The following is a 22,856-nucleotide window of genomic DNA, read 5'->3' as shown; positions in this document are numbered from 1 at the left end:
TGAAGAAAAGACACCACAAAGGAAAAATACAAAACTAAAGGTTTCGAACCTCTGGGGCAGAAGTGAAGGGGCTCCGCATCCCTGAAAGATCGATAGTGGCAGCCGCAGTGGTCGACGAGGTCCCGACTGGAGGAGGACCAGCAGCGGCTTCGGAAGGTCTGGCTTCATCGTCGGATGCCTCATCCAAGAAGCTGAGGTCTAGTTTGAAAAACCTTCCAGCCACCTTCTCTTGGCAGAGTTCAAAACCTTTGATGAAGGCATCCTGACCGAACTGGACCTATAGATCCTCCATCTCGGAGGAGGCCTTGAACTCCTCCACCGCTCGGGCCCCTACCTCCGAGACCAGGGACGGGATCCGCACTTTCAGCTCAGAAACCTGTGCCTTCAGTTCGGAGACCTCAGCCTCAGCCTTCTTTCTCTCCTCCTCCAAGGCGGTCCTCAGATCGGACGAGGTTCGTCCCTCCTTTTCCAGCACCTCTTGGAGACTTAGGACCTCGGCAATCTTCTCCTCGAGGCGGGTGGCCTCAGCCAGGCGACCTTCCTCCACCCGAGCTACCTCCCTCTTGGCGATCTTCACCACCTCGATGTTGGCGACAAGCTAGTGTCCAATCTGTAAGAGAGACCGGGGAGTCAATATAAAGGCTAAGGAATAAATTAAGTAAAGAAGCAAGAAGGAGAAAAAAGTGAATTAACCTACTTCGAGGAAAGATTCCAGAGAGTCCCAGACCCGCAGTTCAAGATCCACGAGGATGATCCTCTGGACGACCTCAGGCAGAATGCACCCTTCGACCAGCCTCTTTATTAAATCCCTGTTGTTGAAGAAATTTTCCCCCAGGTCTTCCTCGAAGCCGTCGGCCCCCTCAATGGCAGCCTTGCGGCTGTGGCTCTTCCAGGCCAGGGTCTTTTTTCTCCTCCTCCCTTCGACCCCGGGTGCCCCCTCGGGATGAGCCTCTGGAGCGGGATCCTCGACCGAGGGGCTCCTTGAAAGGGCTTGGGGGACTTCGGGTTCGATGTCGGAAGGGATGTCGACGGCAACGACCACCTGAACAGGCATGATCGAGCTTGTCCCTTCTGTCTTGGCCCTCTTCGTCGACCCCGAAGTCGAGGTGCCTTTTCTCTTGTGGGTCTTGAGACCCTCGGCTAACCTTCGAGCCATGCCTGCATCCATATCTGCAATAAAAGAAGATCAGCACGGCTCAGAGATGGAATAAGAGAAAGGAGAAGCAGCAAACAAAAAAAAATGGTACCGGTGGGGTTAGAGGATTCAGGCCGACGTTAAACAAGAGTTGTTCCTTCAGAAGTTCAGAAAGGAGGGGGGCTTGATAAGTCTCGAGCTTTTTGGAGGCTTTGAGGTCATCCCTTTCTAGGCTAGAAGCCCGGCGGACGAAATCCCTCAGAGAGCCCCAAGGGGGTAATCCTAGCTCCAAGGTCAGGCATCAGACATAGAAGAACCTCTCCTTCCAGTTGTGGATAGAAGAGGGGGCACCTTTCAGCAATCCCTTTCTACCAAACTGGGGGGAGAAGTACCACCAGTCCTTTGTCGAGGGATGATGCTTGAAGGTGTAGAAATTCTTAAACAAAGAAAGAGTCGGCCGAACTTCAGCTAAACTACAAAAAGAAAGAAATCCTATCAAAAACCTAAAGGAGTTCGGTGCTACTGAGGTTAGAGAAATGTTCAGAAAATGAAAGAGAGCAACGACAAAAGATGGAAGTGAAAGCCGAAGTTCGGCATGGAAGGCTTCCTGGTACAGACACAAGCGGTCGGGAGGAGGGGCGCTAGCCCGGTCAGTTGGCCCGGGAAGCTCCAGCTCATACTCCGGAGGAACTCCATACTGAATCCTTATCAGTGATAGTTCATCCAGAGTCAAAGAGCTAGGAATGGTGTCCGACGTAAAGACCAGACGAGGTTCGATCCCGACTATGGGTTCGTCTACGGTACAAGGACTTTGGGGAACTAGGACTAACAAACTCCTAGAACCGCTAGAAGAGGAGATATCGGAAGACATTTTGGATCAAATGGAAGCCACAAAAAATCTTGAAAAAAAAATTGGGAAAAATAGCAAACAAGCTCTCAAGGAAGCTAAATAAATGAAATACGAAGAAGAAAGAACAGAAAAATGGCAAGAAGTTTCGAAACTAACCTAGGTTGGCCTGAGGAGTGCAGGAAGATGGCAAGGATGATGGAAGTCGACTCGGAGGGTGCCTAAGGTCGAGAAGGATGCTAAAGGAGGCTGGAGCTCTCGGAGAAGAGGAGGGGATCGAGGGATTCTCTCAGGCAAAGTGAAACCCCTAAAGGGGGAGGACGTGTTTAAATAGACTCCGGAGTCCGATGCAATAATGATTGCGGATCTCCTCTGGCCGACCTGCACTCACCGCGTGTCCCACTCACCATGATAAGCTACTGAAAATAGCTGACAGCTGACAAAATTATTATTGCACCATACCTAGAGCCACACTCCAACAGAAATTCCAAAAAAAAATTTTTGGATCGTCTTGATTTGAAAAGACTCCGGCACCAGTGCACCAAATGCCAAAATATCTGAAAACCATCGAGTGTGGAAATCGAGTGGGGGCAACTTCGGCTGTGAGAATTTCTTTGTACTTCCTTCATTCAAAATTCGAACTCGAAAGTAGGGGAACTGGTATTGGGTATAAAATACCCCCAGCCGAAGTTTGTAAAAGACCGACCCTTCCAGGACTTTTCCGACTTCCGACCTTGTGTGGCATCTCTCTGAACCCCCTTGACCATCCGAGCTTCCATAATACCGTCTGGACTTCTCCGACAATGAGCTTCTCCATTCATCTACCGGGCCACTCCAAAGGCTCTCTAGGCCTCACTATCAGCTGACCTTCTACAATGATCAACTATTCTCCGAATCCCTTCCAGACTTCTTTCGATCACGGACGACCCTACTCCAAACTTCTTCCAGACTTCGTCAATATTCGAGCTTCTCCGACAATGAGATTTCTATAGTAACCAGACTCCATCCAAGTTTTTACAGTGGTTGACCGCCTTTCAGATTCCAACCGAGCTCCTGTGAGAGCCGAACTCCTATTGCAGGCGGTCTACTCTGGATATCTACTATAAGCGAATTTCATTCGAGCCTCTACTATAAATGAATTTCTTTCGAACTTCTATTACAGGTAGACTTCAGCCAAGCTTCTCCATAGCGGATGGATTCCGAATGAGCTTCTACAATGGGACAGGCTCCACCAGCCAGGACACTACTCCGAGCTTCCACGATAACCGATCCTCATCCGAGCTTCTACAATAAGTGGCCTTCTTTCAACCTTCTGCAAGAACCAGACTCTGTCCGAACTTCCATAGCGGATGGATTTCGGATGAGCTTCTACAATAGACGGGCTCTAGCAGCTAAATTTCTACAACGATCGATCACCTCCGGTATCTGCCGAACCTCCCCAGCCATCAACCTTCAATAGCGTCAGTCAGACTTCAACAATGCCATTCAGACTTTCATAGGATCCCCAGACTCCTCCAGCAGATGAACCTCCCCAACGCCATCCGAAGTCCACCGCCGGCCGACCCTCTACCAGATTCTTCATGAAATCAGACTTCTCCGATGGATAATCTTTAGATGAGCTTCCACATCAGGCAAATCCTAGATGGACTTCTCTAGCAATCGGACTCCTACCAGATTTTACCAACAGAAAGTCTCCATTCGAGCTTCTACAGCAGATGATCCTGCCTGTAACATCAGTGCCCGAGGCATCCGACAATGGTAGACTCGTTAGCAACCTCAAAAACATCCAAGCTTCTCCTAGATCGATGGGATAGAGAGTCATTCTACTCCATCAGACATCCTAGCAGAGCTCCAGCCGACAGATCTGAACTCTCTGGCAAGTCATGACAATGGCCACTACCCTACTCCACTCTCTGCAATGGATTCTGCATGGCTCCACCACTCTTTGGCAAGTCACGACAACGGACATCACTCCACTCTTCGTAACAAACTCCACGTGGCCCTGAACATCCCTTGACGCCACTACTCTCTGTAACAAACTCCGCACGGCTCTGAACGGCCTACTACCAGATGGTTACAGACATCGCTGTCAATCAGTTACACTCTCTGTCTATAAAAAGGGATCCCCAGATACGTTCTTCTCTAAGCTCTGAACTCTATCTCGAAACTCTGCTAAAATTTCTGCTCGAGCACTCCATTTTTGTTGAAGTAGAGTACTGACTTGAGCATCAGAGGATTTTGCCAGAGCACCCCAAACTCCGATTTAGACTTTTCTTGCAGGTCCCGATGGTGGCCGCGGTCATCTCAACTCCAGCTTCTCCGGCTTTGGTGGAATTCTACACCAACAAGTTTTTTATTAAGAAAATGGAGAAGATGATGGGTGGAGAATGATTATTTAAATGTGGATATATAAACAAGGAAATAATGGAGATGCTTCTCTGATGATGTGAAGTGGAGGAGGAAATAATGAAGAGTGGAAGCTTTGTTTTGATGGAAGAGAACAAATGAAGTGGAGAAATAATGGAGACGAGATGCTTTGTTTATGTGGAAAAGAACAAAGCCCTCGTGAAGATGTTTGCTATGAGGAAGGTAGACTAAGGAAGATTAGAGAAGTTTTGTGGAAGGAGATGAAGAAGATTAGAGGAAAAAGATGAAGGAAGAAGAGAAAAGGGGAAGGGAAGATGGAGATAAGAAAGAGGAACTTTGCCACTCGGAATGCAATCCCTCTCGGCCTGCCTCTCCATGCTCGATCTCCTCCCAAAATGAAGGTTTCCTCCATTATTTATAGATGAAGAAAAGAACTATGCGGACTTCAGTCAGTTTGGAATCCGATGGACTTCAATTGATTTGGAATCTGAAAGCTTGTAGAAGTCAGAACCGAAGTCAGAACTTAATTAATTTTAAGTCTAATTTTTTGTAGTATTTTGTCGTCTCTGTACAGTGTCAGAAATCTTCCTATAGATGAACAGTAGTGATATCAAAAATCTTCTTGTAGCTTGCTTGTCATCTTTAGATCCTAGTGTAGACCGACTATTGAAGTTGAACCATCTCTGAGTATTAAACCGGCTTCAATAGTGATCATGGTTGATGTTGTCTTCAGAAAATAATGGTGGACTTCTGATTGTTGAAGTGGCTAATAGAAAAGCCACTAGATTATTCCTGCAAAGAAAATTTTCCTACCAAGAGATTGGTAGAAGGGATAGTAGAAAAATATATATATGTTTTTTCAAAAGAACATTCTAGTTCTTATTTTCAGGTGATAGGTGGCAAATTCATCGTCGATCATATCAACTTCTTCTGTTTCTTCTTTTATGTTTTGATTTCTGGATGATGCTCTAGAAGTAGAGGCTTCTGATCTTTGTAATTCATTATTTTTTTCAAAATATTTTTCATAGATCTTCTTATTGGGAGATGGAGCTCTTTCAAAGGCTTCTTCAGTGATTTTTTTATGTAGTCTAGATGAGTCCATTAATAGTTGAATTGGATAAAAATTTGAAGTTCCACTTGAAGCTCTTTCTAATGTAAATCCCTGGATTATTGGGTCTTCATCAAATAAAATCTATCTTTTGATATATATTCTTTTGCTCAAGAATAATGGAAACTGATCAGCTTTTATGTTGAACTTTCACTTTAATATCTAAGGATGACCTGTCTCAGTGTAGAATCTCATCAGATTAATATCATGGATGCTGTGATATCTTTTGAGGACTTCAAATTTTATGTCCTCAGAAAGTATGTTTGGGATAATTTCAATTTGAGCTACCAATAATAGTAGAACCAGATGGACAAGAATTCTTGATATTTAAATTTTGTGAACCATAAATGCCTGTATTCTGGATTTTGGATATAAAGAAGATTTATCCAAGCTTTCTGATAATCCCAATAACTGAATTCTTTATCTCCATAATTTTTTTATTTTTCAAAGTCTTTGTAGAATTGGGGTTTTACTCTGGATCTCAGTCTTTCAGAGAGAAGATTTTTAGTATGAGAAGTTTAGAGAAAGCAATCTCACCATTCTGCTGATAGTTGTGATAAACATGTACGCTCTTAGTTTGATTCAGAATTTCTTCATGATTAACTCGATCCTTTTCTCCTAGCTTGAGAATATGAAAGTTTTCTTTTGGAAGGAATTTTATCAAGTCAATGATATTGGAGTTTAAATCATGTGCTTCCAAAGGAAAAAGATTTTCTTCTGATTTTAATATAAAAGAATTAGAACAGTATGGCTCTCTAGTAGAGATGGTAGGAGTATTGGATGGTCTAGAGTTTCAAGATTGATTTATCTGATCCTTCTCTTTAGAGAATTGACCTTTTGAAGATTGGATGCCAAAATAAGTTTTCCTGTAAAAGTATGTCAAAATCAGTTCATAATATTCAGTTGCAATCAAGAGAGTATTCTCTTGCAGATATAGGTGATTAACTAGGGACTTCATAGCCTTTTCAAAGTCTTTCTTTTGATTGAATATATGAGTTCGCCATATTTCATTAATAGTAAATATTTTTCTAAAGAAAGTTGTGGTATAAGGCAGGAGGGATATTTTTGTTCCTTACCCCAGTTCTTATTAAATTTTATCTTTTTGTTAAAAAAATATGGGTACGAGTGTTTTAGTTGAATTGAGGATTCATATACCAGTCTTTTTCTTTTTATTAATCTATTTAAGCACTTTGGTTTTAGGATTTTATCATCATTCAGGAAGAACTCTTTTTTATTTTTAAACATAATAGTTAAATAAGGATGATGAGTTTTGGTAAGTGTCATATAGAAATCAGCAGCAAAGCTAAAGTATGCCCAGAAAAGTTTAAATTATTCTTTGTTTAAAAATTTATCAGCTAATTCTAGGACTTGATCTAATGGGTGTATGATGTTATAATCTAGCTAGATTTTAATTTGAAAAGGTTCTATTACCTTTTCTGTTAGTATTAGTCCATTTCTTATTATAGTCCTAAAGAATATTTGCAGGTGCTTCCATTCTTGCTTATCATTGATATATATAATTATGAAATGAGCAAAAGGAAGAAGAATTTGTATCCGAAAGATCTCTAATATTGTATCAAATTTAAGGTAACTCTTGGCTCCATGAATTCTTTTCAATATATTTTTTGAGATTGGAGTGTTATATTTTATCCATTATAATATTTTATATAAAGATTTATGATCATTCATTAATTTTAATCTTCTTCCTATCTTTTTCTGATATTTGGATTTTATATTTTTGCAGGATAATTCTTGTATGTATTTTGAAAACTCTTCAGAATTATAGCAAGGCTTGAATAATATTCTCTGGTTGTTTTATGTAATGATTTCTTTTTTTGTGACCATAAAGGGTTTGAGATGGGCTAAGAAAGAGTTCCCTAATATGACTCCTTGTTTTAGAGTTTTGATTAATAAAAATGGCATTTTAATGCAACTTTTCCCTATGCATACATAAAGTTCAGAGATCTTATGGTTTACTCTTAGATTTCTTCCTTCTGTAGTTTGAAGGTTTTGATTAAATCTTTCAAAATATCTTGAAGAAATTAAGTCTTGTCTGATACAGTTTACATCAGCTCTAGAATCTAACAAAGCTTCAAGTCTAAAGTAATATCCATCTTTTAGTTTAAATAGAGCCACACAAATCTATTTTTCATTCAGTTTCTTAAGAGTCTTTCTAGTTTTCTTATCAAAATTCCTTTTAAATCTCTTATATTTTCTTTTATAAATCTATCTATTTGAGATCCAAGTTTATAGAGATCATTTTTCTCTTTTCTTTTGTATAACTTTATGAATTGATCTATGATCAATTCAGATTTACTAAAAAGAGTTACTCTATCTGTATTTCCTAAATTAACCTTTAAACCTAAAGGAGATAATTCTAAAGAGAATTTTTCAAACCTAATATAACGAAGTAAATATCTTTATACTATCTAAACTTAATTAAATTATTACTCCTAAGACTACTTAATTTCTTATCAATACCTATATGTAGATTATCTTTAATGTTTAAAGGATAATCTAAAGGGTTATTGCTTTTAGACTTTTTTTGAACCATATTCACAACATCTAAGTTAGTGGAAGAGATTTTCTACCAACCTTTCAATTGCTTTAACAAGTACTTTATCATTATCTCAACAATTGAGATTTGTGAATAAATATGGATCTTACAGGCTTTCAAGTGTATCATTGTCAGTTGATAATTATTAATGATATGGTAATCTGTAAGTCCATCAGGGTTCCAACCAAGAGTTCTTCTCTTAGAATAGATAGTGGATAAGTTATCAGATGTCTCTGTCAACTGTGAATCCACCAAGTTCGATCTAGGATAATAATTTATTATTTTAGGGATCAGAACTACTAGTTTATAGTTAGGAATTGGTTTATCTTTGGTACCTTTTGAGATAAACAGTTTGCTACCTATATCTTTTCTACTAACTATTCTCTTGTCCTCAGGGTTTTCTAAGACTAAGAGATTGTTAATTCCTATAGGAGTACTAATTTCTAAGGAACTACCAGTTCCTATATCCTTAGGGAAAGATGAAGTTTCATGAATTTCTTTAGATATAGGGATAGATCTACTGAATGAGAGTGACTGATTCAAAGATTTTAAATCAGGTAAAGAGTTTGGCTTGATCTTTAAACTAAACAGATTACATGTAGAACCACACAGATCAAATATAGAAGTATTTTCTTTTAAGTGTTTCGTTAGAAGGAGTTTTATCAGCTTGGTTAAATATGATTTCATTTAATTCTTTCAATAACTCTTTTTCTAACTATGCTTCTAAAAGGTCAAGTGTTGGAGGTTCTTTAGTCAGATCTAAATATTCTTTCTTAGTGATCTCCTCAATGATTTCATTTTCAATCGATATCTTTAATTGACTGATACCTGAACTTAACTCAGGGGATAAAGATATAGAATTCAAATTAACTTCTATATCAAGATCAGGACTATGAACAGTCTCAATAATTTTCTCAAAAAGATTTTCTTTAATCAAAATTTTGTCAAATTCTTTAGATGAATCATTTTTAGTTTCAACTTTTAGAAGATTGGGTATAGTATCTATCTTTATGAAAGAGTCACCAATCAGATTGGATATAGTATCGATCTTTATAGAAAAGTCACCAATCTTAACTAATGAATTATCATAATAATTCAGATCAAGTTCAGATTCTCTCTTATTCTTTATAAAGCTATCAATCTGTGTCTTTTTATAGTTAAGGGAATGAGTTATACTCTTCTGTTGTTTTTTATCCTAGTCTAAATGCTCAAAGATTTTATCAGTACAAGTTTCATTATGATCCTTAGTTATAATCTTCTATAGACTGGTGCTTATTTTCTTTGGAGCAGTCACTGACTTACTAGGTTTTGAGATAATTTTTAGATCTTCAGTAAAGTTTTTAATAGACTTTTGGCATCTCATTGGCTAAATTTGTACCTTATCTTTTCTAGATGGAGATATCACCAAGTTTTGAGAAAAAACCTTAATTCTAAACTCTTGATGTCTAGGATTTATGTTTTCAAGACCTTTAGGATAATACTTTATAAACCAGTCAAAGAAAAGAATATTTCTTTCTTCAGACCTCATTTGGACAGACCAAACTTCTCTTATAAAACTTTTTATTTTTTATTATAGATTCTATAAAACTATTTTTTATTATTTTTAATAGAATTAAAATCTGTAATAAGAAGTTCCCTATCTATCTGAAAATCAACTATTCTTAAGTATTTATCATCTAAATATGTGCCAAATATGTCTTTAACCACTAATCTAGCTATTCATTTTACATCTATTTTTATATTACCTAGAGAATCGAATGAAGTTTTTATTTTAAGTTCTATACTATAATCATCTAACCTATCTTCTAGCTCCTCAATGGTTACAATTCTTTTATTTATTTTACTTTTTAGAGCTATTTTTGAGTTAAAAGAGATTTTTTCAACATGCATAATCATCATATCAGAATCAGTTAGATTTTTCACCCATTTCAAATTTAGAAAAGTCAACAAGAGACCTAAGGATACTAGCCATAGGGACGACACCAACAGATAATTTGCAACTTACCACTCTAAACATCTTTCCTCATGGCTAACACAGGATTTACCATGCTACTTGTCTGGTCCGCTCTATATGGCTAAAAATTGATAGATCCCCTCTCCAGCATAAAAATGGCTCTGATATCATATTGACCCAGGCCAACACGCGTACGCGTGGAAGCAACAATGTTGTGTATGTGTGTGTGGGTTGGAGCTACATATGTATGATATTTCGTAAGTCCTAACGAACTCTCCTGACGTAGATCAGGATCCCCAATAATCATGAGATGAAATATCACAGTGCCCAGCAGTAGATTGTCACAGCAGTGTGACACAATAGTAAAAGCTACGTGCGTATTGTTGGAAAAGGTGTAGGATTTCATGCATGAATTTCAAAATAATTTTGAAATATAACGCAGCGAAATATGTAAACTAAATAATTTAATATACAAATGTATGTAATCAGATTACTAAACCCTATAATTAGGACCTATAACATGTCATATTGTATTTATAAATCAGAAAAAAAAAGTTTTGGTATTGATCAAATCAATACCCTAGATCTAAAATAGTTTTAGATCTAAAACCTAGATCACATCTAGATAAGAGAAGAGATCAGATCTCTTACCTTCATACGGGTCGAGAACTCTGTGGTTGATTTTCTTTGTTGCCTCTGGAGCCACACACACGTCCAGCCTCTACAGGTGATCCACACGAGGCTGCAATAAAATTGGAGGTTCGTTGAACGAAGATCCACTCGAAGTGCTAGCTTCTTGAAGATCCCTCCAGATGGTTAATCTAAAAAAAAATATTCTTCGGATCTCTTGGATATTTCATGAGATGAAGAATATGAAAAGGAATGAGAGAGAAGTCAAATCTTTTGACCTCCCTAAAATCAAAAATAATATGTAAAGGAAAAGGATCCTAAGAGAAGACAGATCTTCTCTTTCAGTACATCAACGATTGATGTCCTGAGAACATCTCTATGCTAGGACATGAGAAGACCTTCTTCTCTAGATATTTTTTAAATTTTTAGATCTTATGATATCTAATTTTTTTCATAGAGAAATCTCATGATTTATGGAGAAGAAGGGTTCTAAAAGAAACCTTAAGAGAAGACCTTCTTTTCTTCTTCTTCTCTCATCAAAACATGATCAGATCATGTCTAAAATTAGATCACCATGCCCCAACTCATTGGAGCATGAATCTACCATGCCATCTCTCTTTCTCTCTCAAATTTTTATCATATAAAAATATAAAATAAAGAGAGAATAATCTAAAAAGAAAACAATAAGAGAAAACGATCTTCTCTCTTACCTTTCTTTCTCTACAAGACATCAACTTTTGATCTCTTGATAGAAGACTCTCCTCCATGGATATTGGCACCTCAAACCACCCATGCTATCATCTTTCTTCTCTACTTTTTCTATCTAAAAACCACAAATTTTTGACTCTTATTTTATAGCATATGGGGTGGCAACCTTTTATATGGTAGATTAGGTCAAAAGACCTAATCAACAAGGAGTCCATGGGGCATCCAACTCTTGGATGCCCCCTCCCTTATAAATTTTGTGGAGATTAGGATAAGATGCTTAAAAGGGGTGACAAAATGATAGGATAGGCTTGGGGAAAGTTGGCGGAAGAAAGGAGGGAAGAGTCCTTGTGAAGAGGGACTCTTTCAAAAAAAAAAGAATAAGCCTAAACCACTTTCCATAATTAACCAAATCACTTTCCACATTGAACCAAATCAAATCTGAATCAAATCTCTAGAATAAGTGGTGTGAGATAACATTCCTTGGATATGGATATCATAGAAAAATATCAAAAAATTAATTAGTGGGTGTGGGCTTGAGATTTCTTAGGTGGCGCAAGAGATGATATAGAATTCTAGTCTAACAAGGATTCTTATGTAGATTAGGTCAAACACTTTGAACTCAATTTAAATTAATTACAACCTAATTAATAGTAATTTTAATTCAACTAGAAGTCCAATTAAATTAGATTAAATTATATTTAATTTTGATTTAAATCTTAACTTAATTAGAAATTAGGTGCATACAAGTTCTAGTCGAACAGGGACTTGTTCTCCCTTGCAATTGACTTATCTAATAAATCAATTAGACTTAATCCAATTCAATCCAAACTAATTCTAATTGAATCAAATTCAATTAGACTTGATCTCAACCCAATTGCTCAATCAGATTGAGCCAATTAGCAATCCAATTGCTAATCGATCCTCCTGCAACACTTGTATTAGGTCAAACATCAATCACATTGATCGTTTAACCAAGAACGATTCTCAATCGTCGATTAACCATCGATTAGGTTACAACCTCTTATGTGTATGACCTGATAGGTTTGAACCTAAGTCGGTAGCACAGGAACCAATTCCTGTACCAGTCGAAGTAACCATCTAGCAATGGTTCCCGACGTCCAGATAGGTCGAATGTATGTAAAGCAACATTCTAAAAATTCTGACCCATAATTATCATATAATTCATCTTTTTGACCAATAATGCTCAAGAAGACTTTAAGTATACTATCAATCACTCATATAAGTCATCTCTATTGTATCTCAAAATTTTACAAATTCCGTGACTCCTCACAAGGATTACCCAGGCCTAGGTTTTGCTAAATTGAAACACAGCGAGACATTCTCTTCCTGAAGTTAATCAGGAGTGGTCAATCCCATTTTGACTCACACACCGACTTCACAAGTACTTGACTATATCCAGAAATATTTCGAACCTATATTAAAAATACAGGTAGTCTGGCACCAAAGCACAGTGAGTTGCTTGCAAGTCACCATGGTGATCTCAGGTCGGAGGGACACTTATACTCATTGGCTTTAGCTAACTACTCTTGATAGTAGAGTGTTATATTGATCACATTCAATGTAGATGTACTCCTATATCTCACCTGGATGCCATACCAATGTCTCCACACCACTTGATTATGAGGATAACCAACGCATATGGCATACAACGACCTACACTTGATAAGTTATCGTCCTTGTTAATAACTTATCATTTGATCGTGAATAATTTAAGAACCATCCGATAAATTCTTTTTTATCGATTGATTGTGGTTCTAAGGACTTCATCATAATTTAGGATTTTATTTAAGAAAGATAGAACTTTTATGATGAACCTTCCAAATAACTATTATTATTAGATAATTCATATACTAATTCCAATCATCTACCACTTAGATGATTGACTTTAGGACACATTTCCCAACAACTCCCACTTGTATTAAAGCTAATCAAAATGATATCAAATATCCTATCTTCCACTTGAGTTCGTAGAACTTCTTAGTTTCGAGGCCTTAGCAAATGGATCGGTTAAGTTCTCCTTTTTCATCCATCTTCCAAAGATCAATGTCACCCTGATCTAAAATCAAAAGTGATAGCAATACAGAGTATGCTGGTCCTTCAGTTCTTTAGCCAAATTTATAACTTCAGTGCTACGATAGGACTGGACCATCAGTGGAGGGTGCCACTCCCAACCTGCTAATGAAGATCAGCAACTACACAACTTACATGGCAGCATCATATGCTATGATATACTCTACATCACTAACTGAGTAGACTAAAGTATCCTGGTTGGAATCTTTCTAGTAAATTGCTCCTACAATTAGGGTATGATCCGACACTTTTTTGTTGTCATCTTGATCTGACTGAAATCGAAACATCCATATGTTTAAAGTTAGTATTTCCATATTTGAGTCACTGGACTTTAGTATTTTCCAAATACTTAAGGATTGTCCATACAATCTTCCAATGGTTCTTACTTAGATCAGACTGGTATCTGCTCACTACCATTAGTGAGTATACCATATCTAGTCTTGAACATGGAGAAATTAGATGATACCCAAACCTTTATTCTTTGCAATGCTGGAATGCCATTCTCGATTAAGAGAATTTCATCCACAGACAACACAAGAAATAATGCTGCAGAATATTTTGCCCACTTATAAATACAGGGTTTCTCTTTGTTCATAACAAAGACATATGTTCAAAACATATGTTCCAACTCTGAGATGATAGCGAAATGGGCTTTATAGGTCTTCACCTTTCCGTCTGCGCTACTCTGATCCTTTTGAAAAATTCATTCACACCTAATGGGTTTTATCCCTTCAAGTGAATCATTTAGTGTCTATACACTATTGATGGCTCCAAGCCACTTCTCATAGTTAGACCACTGCATTGCATCCCTATAGGTGATCGGATCCTTGTTAATCTCATCGAGCTCAATAGGATCGCCATCCCAGACCTAGACATTGAAGTGTTTGTCCAACTAACGTGGTACTCTACCAAATCTTCTTAAAGGTGTTACTTTAATGAGCTTCGAGTTTGATCTAATCAAATCTAATTCTGTAGATTTACTAGATTATGTCGATTCATTTTCTACCAGTCAAACTTCCAAGTTCAACTTGATAGGCATCAGTTCCTTCTCTAAGGAACTTCTTTCCAAAAGGAATGCCCTACTGCTAATGAGCATCTTATGTTCTTCAGCATGATAGAATTAGTAACCCTTAAACACCTATTGGACCAAGAACCAAGTTTATCTGTATGCAAACCTTTGACATAGGCCGATCAACTCCAAACCCAATGGTGAGAGAGTGTAGGTCCATGCCCGATTGTTGCTCCTAGATTGATTTTGATGATTACAAAGCAGATTGAAGGGATACCAATATTTTTATTTGAAAAAGTCTTTGTGCTCTTCAGGGGCAAAATCATAATTTTACCAAAACCTTGATTTAATAGTATCATTTGGTAGAACAAAAGATTTGTGATTTATTGGCGAAAATTTCATTAGTTTTGGACCTGTATTTTTGAAGTTATGAATGTTTGAAATCCATGAGTCGACTCATGAGTCAGCTCATGGCACAATGAGCAGCTTGGCATGCTGAATTTTCAGTTTGGCACGCTGAATTTTTGGCTTGGCACGGCCTGTGAGTCGACTCATGAGTCGACCCACAAGGCATGAGTCGACTCATGAGTCGACTTCTGCAGTTTTGGGCCAAAAATTACAGAAACTCATTTTCTGGTTGTTGCAACAGAGGTCGACCCCTGAGGCATGAGTCGACTCATGAGTCGACCCCTGCGACGGGATTTTTCCGCAACGGCTAGTTTTTAACCCGTTTTAAGTGCTTTTAATGCTCATTTAATGTGCTCTAATGACTCTTTTTCTGCCTAGAATGTTTTCCTCTATTTCTTAAAGCTATAAAAGGATTCAAAAGGTGGAAAATAATATAGAGATTTGCAAGACATTAAGAAGAGAAAGAAAGAGATTTGAAGAGCATTCAAGAGAGCATTCAAGAGTATTCAAAAGAGAAAGGATTTCTCAAGCCAACTTTTCAGCCCTAATCAAGAGCTCATTTAAAGCCTTCAAGAAGCCAACAATCAAAGCTCACCAACTCCTCAAGCGCTCAATCAATTCTTCATCCACTTTGAGGAAATCCAAAAAGGAGCTTCTTTTCTTGAGTAAAGTGTATTTATAGTTATATTCGCTCATTAAAGGAGCTTTTCTTGTACTTATTTGTGCTATAATTGTTTTACTCATTTTGAGTAATTATTTTTGTTTTGGAAGGGTTCCAAAACAAGGGAAGGTTGATCCGAACCTGAAATCGGAGTGTATTGGGTTGGCTTGTACCCGGAAAACAAGTGGACTAGCTTGGGATAGCTAGTGTCGGAGTTTTCGACGTTTGTATTCGGGTTGAATACAAGTTTAGTGGATTGGAATTTCCAAGTAGGAGCTTGGAGAGTGGATGTAGGTGCAAGGTTGGCACCGAACCACTATAAATCCTTGTGTTTGTGGTGTGCATTATTGCTTCTCTTTAACTCTTCATTATTTCCTTGCTTTCTTGCTTTAGGCAATTAATCTTGAACTAAGGTTATTCTCCTCATTCATTTAGCTATTGACAAACATTTTTCATAAGTGATTAGTTAAGCTTAAAATTTTTAGAAACCCAATTCACCCCCCCTCTTGGGTTGCATAGCTGGGCAATAAGTGGTATCAGAGCCCGGTGCTCTAGCCCATCTTTGATCTAAATAATCAAAGAGCCAAAGATCTATGGCAACCCACGTCGGTACTTCTCTAGCCAAGGGGCAATCCACCAACCGACCTCCACTTTTCAATGGGTCTAATTACACCTATTGGAAAGCTTGGATGAAAATATTCATTCAAGCACTCGACTATGATATGTGGAGTATCATAGTGAATGGTCCTCACACACCCACTAAAATTATAGATGGTGAGGAATCAACCAAACCCGAGAAAGAATGGGATGAGGTTGATAAAAAGATGGCCCAATTAAATGCTAAAGCAATGAATGTACTTTATTGTGCTCTTGATGCTAATGAATTTAATCGCATTTCTACTTGTTCATCTACTAAAGAAATATGGGATAGGTTAGAAGTAACCCATGAGGGAACAAATCAAGTAAAAGAGTCTAAAATAAACATGCTTGTGCATAAATACGAATTGTTTAAAATGGAGCATGATGAGTCCATCACTATAATGTTTACTCGTTTTACTGATATAATTAATGGTTTAAAGAGTCTTGGTAAGTCCTATACTAACAGTGAGCTTGTAAGAAAGATTCTCAAGTCATTGCCAAGAACTTGGGAAGCCAAAGTGACTGCCATCCAAGAAGCGAAGGACTTGAACACTCTACCTCTAGAAGAGCTTCTTGGATCTTTGATGACTCATGAGCTAAGCATGAAGCAACATCAAGAGGAAGAAGTCAAAAAGAAAAGAACCATCGCCCTCAAATCCACAGCTCCTCCTGATGAAGAAACTGATGACACTGAAGATGAAGAACAAGATGAAGAGATGGCTCTCATCACCCGAAGATTCAAGAAATTTTTGAGAAAAAGGAAACAGGGGATGAGAAAGAGGCCATTCACAAAAGGAGAACAAAGCAAAGAAAAAGAGAAAGACCAACCCCTTATCTGCTACGAGTGCAAGAAGTCGGGACACTTCAAATCTGAATGTCCACAACTGAAGAAAGGTCCCAAGAAGTTCAAGAAGAAGGCAATGATGGCCACATGGAGTGCGAGTGATGACTCAAGCTCCGATGAGGAAACCTCAACCGAACAAGCCAACCTGTGCCTTATGGCACACGAAAATGAGGTAATTTCTGAAACCCCTTGTGAATTTACATTTGAAGAATTGCATGAAGCATTCTATGATTTAATTGATGAATTAAAGAAACTAGGGATGAAAAACAAAGAGCTGAAATTGAAAAATCAATCCTTAGTGAAACAAGCTGAAAGCTTTTCAATTGAAAAATCCACCTTGCTTCAAGAAAATCAAAGCTTAAAGAACGAAATTGCCAAGCTGAAACCAATAGTAGATAAGTTCACCTTAAGTTCAAACAAACTCAATATGATTCTTGATAATCAAAAAGCCGTATATGATAAGGCTGGACTTGGCTATAACCCCTTGAAGAAACAAAAATATCTGAAAAATATTTATGTAAATTCTTTAAGTAACAAGTCTACCAATATTACTTGTTTCAAATGTGGTAGAGTAGGACATAAGTCATACACTTGCTTCTTTGACAAACCTGCAAACTCAACTATAAAGAAAATATGGGTTCCAAAAGGAACCATTTTGACTAACCATAAAGGACCCAAGAAAGCTTGGGTACCTAAAATAAAAACTTGACTATTGCTTGCAGGTGTGTCTAGCATCCCAAGGAGGAAACAGAAAATGGTATCTTGACAGTGGATGCTCGAGACACATGACTGGTGATGAATCACAATTCATCACGCTTGATGCTAAGGATGGAGGGATGGTCACCTTTGGAGACAATGGCAAAGGAAAGATCATCGGGATAGGTAACATTGGTATCACTCCCTCCAAATACATTGAAAATATTTTGTTAGTTAATGGTTTAAAGCATAACTTACTTAGCATTAGTCAATTTTGTGATAAAGGGTATAAAGTTGTTTTTGAATCATCTGTCTGCATAGTAACTAGTCCTATTAACGATGGCATTAAATTTATTGGACATAGACATGGCAATGTTTATATGGTAGACTTAAATGATTTAGCCAAACTAAACATGCAATGCCTAGTTTCTTTGAATGCTAAAGTTAATGAGACTAGTTGGCTTTGGCATCGTAGACTTGCACACATTAGCATGCATTCTTTTTCAAAATTAATTAAGAAAGAATTAGTTCTTGGCTTGCCTAAACTGAATTTTGAAAAAGATAGAATTTGTGATGCATGCCAACTAGGTAAACAAACTCGAGTCTCATTTAAATCCAAAAATGTTGTTTCAACTTCTAGACCTTTAGAGCTTTTGCATATAGACTTATTTGGACCAACTAGAACCACTAGTCTAGGAGGAAAACAATATGGTTTTGTAATTATAGATGATTACTCTCATTTTACTTGGATTTTCTTCTTAGCACACAAAGATAAACTTTTCATATTTTCACTAAATTTTACCGAAAAGTCACTAATGAAAAAGAATTTTTAATTCAAAATATTCGAAGTGATCATGGAACTGAATTTGAAAATCAAGACTTTGAAAACTTTTGTGATGAAAATAGAATTGACCATAACTTCTCTGCTCTTAGGACACCCCAACAAAATGGGGTAGTTGAAAGGAAAAACAGAACCTTAGAAGAAATGGCCCGTACCATGCTTTGTGAAAGCAACCTTCCAAGATATTTTTGGACAGAAGCAATTAACACAGCATGTTACATTTTAAATCGTGCTTTGATTAGACAAATTTTAAAGAAAACCCCCTATGAACTTTGGAAAGAAAGAAAACCAAATATTGTATATTTTCATGTTTTTGGTTGCCGATGTTTTGTACTAAATAATGGTAAAGAAAGACTTGGTAAATTTGATGCAAAATCAGATGAAGCAATCTTTCTGGGTTACTCCTCCACTAGTAAAGCTTTTAGAGTTTTTAACAAAAGAACTTTAGTAGTTGAGGAGTCCATACATGTTGTTTTTGATGAATCTAACGATCTTCCTTCAAGGAAGAATGAGGGTGTTGATGATGCAGATCCTCTAATAGAAGGTATGAAGGAGATCACTCTGAAAGATTCAACAACACGAGAGGACGAGGAACAAGAAGACAAACATGATGAGAGAGGTGAAGAAATTCAAGAACAACCTCAAGGTACAAATGACCTACCCAAGGAATGGAGGTATGTTCACAATCACCCTAAGGAGTTAATTATTGGTGATCCTATGCATGGGGTAAAAACTCGATCTTCACTTAGAGATGTATTTAATCATTGTGCTTTTGTATCTCATCTTGAACCAAAAACTATTGAAGAAGCTGAAAATGATCATAATTGGATTAATGCAATGCAAGAGGAACTTAATAAATTTGAAAGAAATAATGTTTGGACTTTAGTATCAAGACCTAAAAATTATTCAATAATTGGCACAAAATGGGTCTTTAGGAACAAATTAGATGAGCATGGTAATGTAATTAGAAATAAAGCAAGACTGGTTGCTAAAGGATATAATCAAGAAGAAGGAATTGATTTTGATGAGACCTTTGCACCTGTTGCTAGATTAGAAGCCATTAGACTTCTACTTGCATATGCTTGCTTTATGAAATTCAAATTATTTCAAATGGATGTTAAAAGTGTATTTTTAAATGGATATATTGCTGAAGAAGTCTATGTAGAACAACCCCCGGGATTTGAAAATCATGCTTTTCCTGATCATTTTTTAAATTAAATAAAGCTTTATATGGATTAAAACAAGCACCTAGAGCTTGGTATGATAGGCTAAGCAAATTTTTACTAAATAATGGTTTTTCAAGAGGAAATATAGATACAACCCTCTTTATTAAAAGAAATCAAAATGATATGTTAGTAATACAAATTTATGTTGATGACATAATTTTTGGGTCTACTAATGAATCTCTCTGTCAAGACTTTGCTAAGCTCATGCAGGGGGAGTTCGAGATGAGCATGATGGGAGAACTTACCTTCTTCCTCGGACTCCAAATCAAACAAACAAAAGAGGGAATCTCCATCACCCAAAGCAAGTACACCAAGGAACTACTCAAAAGATTTGGAATGGAGAACTCCAAACCAATTGGCACACCCATGAGCCCCTCATGTAAGCTTGACAAGGATGAAGAAGGTAAATGTGTAGACTTAAAATACTATAGAGGTATGATTGGCTCTCTATTATATTTAACTGCAAGTAGGCCTGATATCATGTTTAGTGTTTGTTTATGTGCTAGATATCAATCTAATCCTAAAGAATCTCATTTGAATGCTGTTAAAAGAATCCTTAGATACTTGAATGGTACTCAAATTCTAGGGTTATGGTACTCTAAGGACTCACTAATTGATTTATTAGGATATTCAGATGCTGATTTTGCTGGATGTAAATTAGATAGAAAAAGCACAAGTGAAACTTGCCAATTTCTTGGAGTTAACCTAATCTCATGGTTTAGCAAGAAACAAAATTCGGATAGCACTGTCTACGGCTGAGGCCGAATACATTACAGCCGGAAGTTGTTGTGCTCAAATCTTGTGGATTAAGCAACAACTCGAAGACTTTGAAATCAAACTTAATGAAACACCAATAAGATGTGACAACACAAGTGCCATAAATCTATCTAAAAATCCAATTCAACACTCAAGATCCAAACATATTGAAATAAGACATCATTTTATAAGAGAACATGTTCAAAATAAAAATATAATTCTTGAATATGTTTGCACTGAAAATCAATTAGCTGATATCTTTACAAAGGCCCTTAGTGAGGATAGATTCTGTGAAATTAGGAGAAATCTAGGAATTCTTGATCCTTATGCCTAAATATTTCTCAAATTCCAAAGATTTGATGTCAAAAATTTTTTGAGCTCAATTTTATTATCTCTCTTGGTCCCAAAAGCTCGAGATTATCACTCACACAACTTGTCATTGAGCAAAATTCTTCTCCCAAAATTTTAATTTTTTTGGAATTTATTCATATTTTTTCTGAATTTCTGAGTTTCATGAGTCGACCCCCTTGAGTCGACCCTATGGCAAACTTGTAATTTCTGCCAACTTCCCACGGGCTCCTTCTTTTTAATTGGAATCCTGTTCGTGAGCCGACTCATCTCTTCGTCTTCCTCCCTCCAAGAACCGCCATCTCCATTCCCATTCTCTCCAAAACCAAGGATCTAGCTCAAGGTTGTTCTCCCTTCTCCTCTCCACCACAAATCACCGCCTGGGAAAGGAGATTTTCGCATCTTCTCCCTTTGATTGAAATGGTTGGAGCGTGCCCTAGCCTCCACCGTTCTTCTCAAATCCGCCTCTTCTCTCGCCAAAATCCCTCTCCATTCTTTTGTAATCCTTCTTCCACTCATCCACTTATCCTCCAAGTCTCTCTGCCTGCTGCTGTGTTGAGAATGGCTCCGAAGATGAAGCTCCCTCAGAGAAGAAAGTCGGTCCGTGAGCTAGAAGAAAATGTCCGCAGAAAAAGGCAAGCAGCTCAGTCCTCCACTGCTTTCACTCCGGCTTCTGTATCAGGTCAAGGTCCCTCTTAGTCTTCCCTTAGCCCCAGTAAGAACCCTCTATCTGATAGGAAAGTTGAAACCGGAAAGAATGTGGATTTTTGGTTCTTTGAAAAAGAGGATTTCACCTTTGGAACAAAGATTAAAAACCAGGGTTGGGGTTTCTACTGCTCTCTTAAGGAAGTCACTTTTGTAGACCTAGTTAGAGAATTTTATCAGAATCTACATTATGGGAATGGGTCAGTGACTTCGACAGTTAAGGGTGTTGATATTTGTTTGGATCCTGTCATATTGGGAGAAATACTACATTTGCCCTGTGAGGGTTACTCTTACATGGAACTCCCAGTAAAGGAAGAGGGGATCAGTGTTATTCTAGGGGGAACCTACACAGGGAGCTTAAATAAATTGGAAGCAAAAATTTTGTCTATTGAGATGAGGATCTTACATCAGTTAGTGACGAAGCTCTTCTTCCCTAGGAGTGGTAGGCATGATCTACTTTCCACAGAGATATTTGTATTATGTTTCATGTTATCACTCAAACCCCCCTGAACCTCCTGGCATTAATGATAGAGGCCATGAGAGAGACACTGAACAGATCCAAGGCACATTTGCCTTTTGGTATGGCCCTTACTCGAGTTTTTAGGAGGTTTGGAGTCAGCTTTGAGGGGGAGGCATCTACTAAGCTTTCTCACGTAGACACCTTCAACCAACACACTCTCACCGTATGGGATTTACAAAAACTGATGGTGGTTGGATCAAGGGTTCTGAGGAGAGAGCTGAGGACAGAGTAGAAGACAGAGCTGAAGAAGAAGGTCCATCATCTCCTATCCATGACTTCAGGGCAGCATCACCAGATATCCAGTTCATTCCAACCCAGAGGCTGGCCCTTCAGAGTTCACCAGGAGGCCCACACCAGTACATCAGCCAGAGAGCAGAGCACCTCCTTCAGAGTTAGATTGGCTGATGATCAGATCGAGCAGATATCACAGCGTGTGGCTTCCTTACTATCTAGACAGTGGAGCACTTCTACATTTACACCAGGGGCCACTTCATCTAATTAGACTTTGACTCCCCATATCTCCACTGTGTTTCAGTTGATCTCAGATCAGTCTATCCGGATTCAGCAGCTTGAGGACACCGTTTGGAGACTGACTGGGAGAGTTCTTGACTTCAGGGGCAAGTCCTAGCTTTGGCCCATCCTCAGCCACAGGAGTCCACTATTGAGGTCACAGACCTTACTGCAGAGGCTGGCAGCTCAGAGGTGCACTGGATGGTGGATATGAGTTACTGAGGAGAGAGATCCGAGGCTCGAGTGAGCATGCATCCACTCAGTTCACTACTCTACTTCAGTCTGTTTTAGAGCAC

The sequence above is a fragment of the Elaeis guineensis genome, chromosome 1 (genome assembly GCF_000442705.2).
Source record: "Elaeis guineensis isolate ETL-2024a chromosome 1, EG11, whole genome shotgun sequence".
NCBI classification, from domain to species: Eukaryota; Viridiplantae; Streptophyta; class Magnoliopsida; order Arecales; family Arecaceae; genus Elaeis; species Elaeis guineensis.
Note: the sequence above shows the minus strand (reverse complement) of the source record.